The sequence below is a fragment of the Felis catus genome, chromosome X (assembly GCF_018350175.1).
Source record: "Felis catus isolate Fca126 chromosome X, F.catus_Fca126_mat1.0, whole genome shotgun sequence".
NCBI classification, from domain to species: domain Eukaryota; kingdom Metazoa; phylum Chordata; class Mammalia; order Carnivora; family Felidae; genus Felis; species Felis catus.
Window position 1 is genome coordinate 66417263 of NC_058386.1, and position 7965 is coordinate 66425227.

Genomic DNA, 7965 nt, shown 5'->3' on the forward strand with positions numbered 1-7965 from the left:
TACATTTCTATACACGAATAATGAAGCAGCAGAAAAAGAAATCACAGAATTGATCCCATATACAATTGCACCAAAAACCATAAGATGCCTAGGAATAAACCCAACCAAAGGGGTAAAAAATATATATATATTGAAAACTATAGAAAGCTTATAAAAGAAATTGAAGAACACACTAAGAAATGGAAAACCATTCCATGCTCATGGATTGGAAGAACAAATATTGTTAAAATGTCTATACTATCCAAAGCAATCTACAAATTCAGTGCAATCATTATCAAAATATCACCAGCATTCTTCACAGAGCTAGAACATACAATTCTAAAAATTGTATGAAACCACCAAAGACCCCAAATAGCCAAAGTAATGTTGAAAAAGAAAACCAAAGTTGAAGGCATCACAATTCCAGACTTTAACCTTTATTACAAAGCTGTAATTCTCAAGACAGTATGGTATTAGCACAAAAACAGACACATAGATCAATGGAATAGAATAGAGAACCCAGAAATGGACCCACAAGTATATGGCCAACTAATCATCAATAAAGCAGGAAGGAGTATCCAATGGAAAAAAGACAGTCTCTTCAGCAAATGGTGCTGAGAGAACAGGACAGCAACATGCAGAAGAATGAACCTGGACCATTTTATTACACCATACACAAATATAAATTCAAAATGGATGAAAGACCTAAGTGTGAGACAGGAGACAATCAAAATCCTAGAGGAGAAAGAAAACAGGCAGCAACCTCTATGACCTTCTGCAACAACTTCTTACTTGACATGTCTCCAGAGGCAAGGGAAATAAAAGAAAAAAATGAACTATTGCAACCTCATCAAGATAAAAAGCTTCTGCACAGAGAAGGAAGTAATGAACAAAAAAGTAAGAGGCAACTTACAGAATGGGAGAAAGTATTTTCAAATTACATATAGAATAGATTGGTATCAAAAATCTATAAAGAACTTAGCAAACTCAACACCAAAAATACAAATAATCCAGTGAAGAAATGGGTAGAAGACATGAATAGATATTTTTCCCAAAAAGACTTACAGATGGCCAACAGACACATGAAAAGATGCTCAACATCACTGATCATCAGGGAAATGAATATCCAAACTACAATGAGATACCACCTCACTCCTGTCAGAATGGGTAAAATCAATAACACAAGAAACCACAAGTATTGGTGTGAATTGGGAAAGGGGAACCCTCTTTCAGTGCTGGTAGGATGCAAACTGGTGCAGCCACTCTGGAAAACAGAATAGGGGTTCCTGGAAAAGTTAAAAGTAGAACTACACTACAATCCAGCAATTGTACTACTAGATATTTACCCCCCCAACTCTTAGACATTTTAAAAAATTATGTTAAATCTACTCTCCTTGTGCTCTATAAATGGAACAGCAAAGCATGAATGACAGCACATTTGTTGACAACATAGTTTACTGAATGTTGAAGCCCACTATTGACACCTACTTCTGAGAAAAAGATACCTTTCAGAATATGACTGCCCATTGACAATGCACCTGGTCATCCAAGAGCTCTGATGGAGATGTACAATGATATTAAAATTGTTTTTCATGTCTACTGTCACAGCATCCATTCTGCAGTTCATGGATGAAGGAGTAAGTTCAACTTTTAAGTTTTATTATTTAAGGAATACATTTTGTAAAGCTATAGCTTCCCTAGATAGTAATTTCTTTGATGGATCTGTGCAAAGTTAATTGATAACCTTCTGGAAAAGATTTACCATTTTAGATATTATTAAGAATACTTGTGATTCATAGGAGGAGATCAAAATACCAACATTAACAGGAGATTGGAAGAAGTTGATTCCAACCATTATGGATGATTTTGAGGGGTTCAAAACCTCAGTGGAGGAAGTAACTGCAGAAATGGTGGAAATAGCAAATGAACTAAAATTAGAAGTGAAGCATGAATACATGACTGAGTGGCTGCAATTTCTTAACAAAACTTTAATGGATAAGTAATTGCTTCTTATGGATGGGAAAATAAAGTAGTTTCTTGACATAGAATCTACTCCTGGTGAAGATGTTGTAAATATTGTTTAAATGACAACAAAGGATTTAACATATTATCTCAACTTAATTGATAAAACAGGGACAGGGTTTGATAGGATTGACTCCAAATTTGAAGGAAGTTCTATAGTGGGTAAAATGCTATCAAACAGGATCACATTCTATAGAGAAATAGTTCTTGGAAGGAAGAGTCAGTCAATGGAGCAAACTTGTTTTCTTATTTTAAGAAATTGCCACAGCCATGTCCTCAGCCTTCAGCAACCACCATTCTGATCAGTCAACAGCCATCAACTTTGAGTCAAGACCCTCCACTGACAAAAATATTATGACTGAAAGCTCAGATTATGGTTAGCATAGTTTAGCAGTAAAGTATTTTTAAATTAAGACATATATTTTTTAGACATAATACTGTTGCACACTTAATAGGTTGCAGCATAGTGTAAAAATAAGTTTTATATGCACTTGGAAGCCAAAGAGTTCAGTTGACTTGCTTTATTGCAATATTTATTTTATCACAGTGGTCTGGAACCATACCTGCAGCGTGTCTAGTGTATGTCTGTACATGGTTTGCTTCTTTAGGTTCTTCCCAAAGAAGATATATTTATCTATATTATATTTATCTATATTTAGTTAAATATAACTTTCCCAAGGAGACCTTCTCTGATGACCACATTTAAAGCTAATCTCCATATCCCTTCTTCTTTGTTTATCTCCATAACACTTATTAGTTTCTAATATGCTATTTAATTTACTTATTTCTTTTCTTATTTTCTGTCCTCCAAGCTATTATGTAAGCCTCATAGGGAAAATATTTTTGTCTGTTTTGATTACCACTGCACCTCCAAGTGCAGTGCACCACTGCACCCCTATTCAACAAGTAAATTAACAGGTATCTCCCTTGCACTTTATTCTGAGAAGACTTCTCTGTAGATTGACTTTTTCTTGGGCACTCTGGCTGTCCATGTGATTGATAAAGCAGACACACCTGGAAAGTTTATGATTATTGACATTTTCAGGAGGCACACATGCTAATAGTAGCTCAGCAGTAGTTCAGGATGCTCCAGATGATAGTTTAGTTATGGGCCTAGACCATTTGAGCTTAAATGCCAACATTGGTATGATTAGCCCTACATAAATTTCTACCCTAACAAGTTCTAATGGATGATAGGTCTCAGTAGCAGATGTCCATTACATGTGCTAAGTCTTGCTGAAGCTTGGAGTGAATCTGGGCCTACTGGACCATGAATGATTTCCCCATTACCCTGAAATCTGTCATTATGTGGGTCTATAGGTAGGTTATATTGGCAGCCAAGATTTCCCTGACATAAGACACAGCTAGAGGAAGAGAACCTGGCTGATTTTTATCATTATTAGATAGCTGCAGAATTTCTTGCTGGTGGGCCTGGCACACATAAAATGGCTGACTTTTCATGCAGGTCCATTTACTCAGTTATTTCTGGTGATAGATTGAACCAGGATGGCTAAGAGATGGGTCTAAGTGTCCAGGTAGCCTTTCAGTTATACACACAGGTCCAAACTTCCAGCCTTAGCTATCTAAATCAGTTTTCCACATGAAAGAGTGGAAAACCTTTTTTGAAATATTATGTTCAGGGCAGCATTATTCCATAGTGTATCCTTTCCAGCAACTCGAACTCTTCCACAGTGTCTGCTTCCTTCTCTGGAAGTATTGGCATCTCCTCATAAGCAAGAAGTCACATACCATCCAGGGTGCTAATCTAACATAGGTTTGGCATAAGGCATGACTTTTTTTGAGTGTACAGAATGATCTATTTTTATATTCTTCTTTCAGCAGGATATCTAAAATGTTCTGTCTTGATAAGAAGTGTGAGGCCTGAGTTTTCATGGAGTTATATAGGGGACTTCATCAACTGACCCAGATAACAGAAACTGTTTTTAAAAGGTTCTAGATACCCAAACAATTATGTAGATATGGAGCCTTGATGTATAAGAGTAAGACCTTTGATTACAGAGCCAATAGTTCTGTAATTGTTTTCCTCCAAAAAATTAATGGAAGAACTTCAGGATTACTGCCAGATCATCTATGTCCATATGTGTAGTGCTTCTGGAGCTATGGGTTTCATATAATTATCGTCATGTCTTATACTTCAGGTTGTGGAGATTCCAGCGAGAGTGCCAACTGGAGGGTCTTGCGTTTAGGATGAACCAAGGGTGACCTGAGGTAGAGGGAGAATTCGAATAGTGTTCAAGGTGGTAAGCAAAGATTCTAGGATAATTTTGCTTTCATGGTTATTATCTAACTCACTTTTGAAATGCTATCAGTTTTAAGAGGTTAAGAAGTGTATGATAAAAGCACAATTTTTAGTATATGAATTAAAAAGTGGCACTTTTCCTTTGTTATAAAACATATCCTACAGAATATTCATTTTTGAAATGTATACAGTGTATACAAATGTTGAATCATTATGTTGCACACATGATCAATAGACTATTGTATGTATTATTTTAACAATATTAAAAATCACTGAGAAAGTCTAAAGTTTTATCATCAAATTTTAATTCAATGCATTTTTATGTTGTCTGACTGACATCAATTTGTTGCCTGATGGAAGTAAAGCTCAGTCCAAGATAATAAGAGCAAAGATACAATCAGAAAGATGATTGTTTGAGTTTACTTCTCTTCCCTCTAATTTTGCCTTTGAAAATGGCATTTTCAAATCAGACCCATCCCTTTACTCTTACTACCTCCAATACTGTGTAACTATGTTATCCTATCTTTGTTATATTTTGTCAACCTAAGAACTGAGAATTCTTTGTCCACTTATCTTAACTTGGGTCTATAATGTTCGCTATTTCATTATGAATGCCTATCATTCTTTTTTATGTGATATTCTTTCTCTTTCCTTTTGCTCAAGGTCAATGCCTAATTTCTGGATTGCCCCATTATCTATTTCACTTCCTCAAAACAACCAGCAATTTTGTAGGAAAGCTAAAGCCATGTGCAATATTGAAAAAAGGTGGATTAGGGGAAATGGGAGAGTAGGGTGGCATCTGTTTTTTCTTTCTAATATTGAAGATGGGGGATTGAGGTTTTCAGAGAACCACTGGCTTTATAATAGGGAACACCTCTGGAACCCCTGTTTATTTATAAAGAAACTATAAGATAAGCTCCCTTAAGGTTTGAGATTTTTTTCAGTTTTATTTACTGATGTATCCAAGAGCCTACAATAGTTCCTCCATATAATAGGTACTTAATATAAAATTTTATCAAATGATTAAATCAATTCCTCTTTTTTCTGGGAGAGCTTTATATAGTGGAAAGATCATTGGCTCTGAATTTTTCCTTTATATGACATTAAACATTGGAATTGCGTAAGAATATAGTTATGGACTACTTCCTCTTCTAAGTCTATATTATGTCCTTAGTTGTTACATTACACTCCTAAGGCTTCAGTTACCATCTATGAAATGATAACATCTACATGTCTAGTTTTACTTCCAATTCCATATATTTAATGACCTACTTGACACATCTGCTTGAGTGACCCATGGACACCTTAAAATGTCATATTTATAATTGAGGTCATTATATTTCCTCCATATTAGCCATTGAGATGAGTTGAATTAACACTGTTGTTGTGTACATGGCATTCATTGAGCCTAATTTTAGTCTTTTTAAATCCTAGTATATTATTTCCAACAGCAGACTGATGATATATCAGTTTTCAGTTTTAATAAACAAAACTCTATTTATCTTATGCACACTAGTTCACCAGAATTAAAGATAAACAGAAACAAAAAAACTCTGTGAAATCTAAAAAAAAAAGATTAAATAAGCAAAAAGCAGAATCAGACCTATAAATACAAAAACAAACTGATGGGTATGTGGGGGGGGGGGGTGGAAGGATGGACAAAATGTGTAAAGGTGAGTAGAAGATACAGTATTGAAATTATGGAATTAATAAATCACAGGAATAAAGGGAAAATTTAAGGAATATAGTCAATGATATTATAATAGTATTGTATGGTGACAGATGGTAGCTACACTTGTGGTGAGCATAACATAACATATAAACTTGTCAAATCACTATGCTGTACCCCTAAAATAATGTAATATTGTGTGTGTCAACCATACTTAATTTAAAAAAAAAGTATGACAAGTGAAAAAAAGAAAAAAAAACAACAACCACAAACCTCTCAATCTCTATTCTTCCTATCATCTTAGAAAATTCCGAGTTTAAGGTCGGAGTTAACTTAATTTTGAGTTTGATAGCTATTCAAGTTCTAAGATGTAGAAGAAGAATGTTGGGAAGGAAGATAGAAATTTAAGCTATGATACAGTATCTATGTAAATGAAGGGGTATATAAGGAAATAGCTCACTATAACTTTGCATGACTCAAGGAAACGTTAGGGTCAAACATCAGAGTTAGGAGTTTTCAACATCAACATTGGCACTACTGACATTTTGAACAAATAATTCTGTGTTTGCGGTGGGGAAGGACTTCCATGGACATTGTATAATGTTTAGTAGCACCCTTGCCCTCTACCCAAAAGACATACCTACCATTTTGACAAAAAAAAATGTCTTCAGACATTTCTAATTGTCCCCTGAGTGACAAAGTTTTCCTCCATTGATAGCTATTGATCTAGGAGGTTTGGTTTATCAGAGATTAATTATCTCAGAAATCATATTAAAGAACTATCAACTAATGGAATCATGAAATCCTTCTGTCCATATACCTTACCAATTATGATAATGAGAAAATGTCTGAAAATTATGAATGGACATGTGTTAAAATAGTCACAGTTATTATGACCAAATACAAGTCAGTATCGCTTATTAGGAAACCAGTAAATTATTTAGTAATATTTGTAGAACATGAATTATAAAACCCCAATAATTGGTGAAGGTAAAGTTTTAAGAGGGTACTTTAGAGAAAAAGAGAAGATTCTGCCACCTCATAACATCTAATAGGAAGCTGATGGATTATATGAACTACCTAGAAATATTGGTGGTTCTAAATGACAGCATTGCCTTTTTCAAAACACTGGAAGAACATGGATGCTAGCTATTTAATGTCTCAAGCAACCTGAGAATAGTGTATCTGAAAAGATATCTACAAAAGCCCTAGTTCTGTGATGATGCTATTAAAGAGGGAATCATGAAAAGAAGAATCTCAAAGAAGTCCAGCCAACAGTTTACACATTTTTGGCCTCAGCCAACCCAACTGCATGAGCAACAAAATCCCAAATAGTCATTTCTGTATTATTGCTGGCACTGATACCTAGGATACCATACCTTGCCTTGGCTTTTACTGTCTCCAACCTTTTGCTTATCTCAGATAAGAGACTGAATAATACTTTCACATTAGATGTTACTAGAAATAAGTGGGTGGTAGATTTTTTAGATTATAATTTAAAGGTTTCAGTTTATGCTACAGGGACATGATTAGCAACAAAAATATGCCATCTCAGGTATTCAACCTATAAGAAAAGGAAACTATCCCTATGGAGGAATATAGGTCTATTTGGAATTACCAGAGTACTTGATACCCTCTTTTAGCAAACGTGTCTGAAAACTTGTGCATGCCTCCAGGAAATATCTGTAGTAGCTATGTTGTGCTACATAAATCCATGTTGCTTCAATTTACAGGGTAAAGGAAAGATATAGACCATGATCACTGAGAGAAAATTTCCATCCAGATGAGAGGATTGGTGACTTCTATGACAAATATTTTTGTGTCTAGTATCCACAGTCTGAAATAGATTTTATGGCTCTATCCATAAGCATGTATATATATATATATACACACACACACACACACACACAAACACATACATGCACACACATAAATATGTAATTGAAACAAAAGTTTTGTAAAATAATTATTTTTTCTAAATGACTTATGTTCTTATATGCCTTTCTCCACCCTATTCTACATAATTTTACAAAAA

At 34.6% G+C, this 7965-nt stretch overlaps 1 long non-coding RNA gene across 1 annotated transcript in view; it reads left to right on the forward strand.

The window, feature by feature from the left end:
- LOC123383441 overlaps positions 1-4417 on the forward strand; it is a 28671-nt gene extending 24254 nt beyond the window's left edge. The window contains exon 4 of the long non-coding RNA XR_006593164.1: positions 4161-4417. This is a non-coding gene — a long non-coding RNA (uncharacterized LOC123383441). The remainder of the gene's footprint in view (positions 1-4160) is intronic.
- Positions 4418-7965: the final 3548 nt, after the last annotated feature.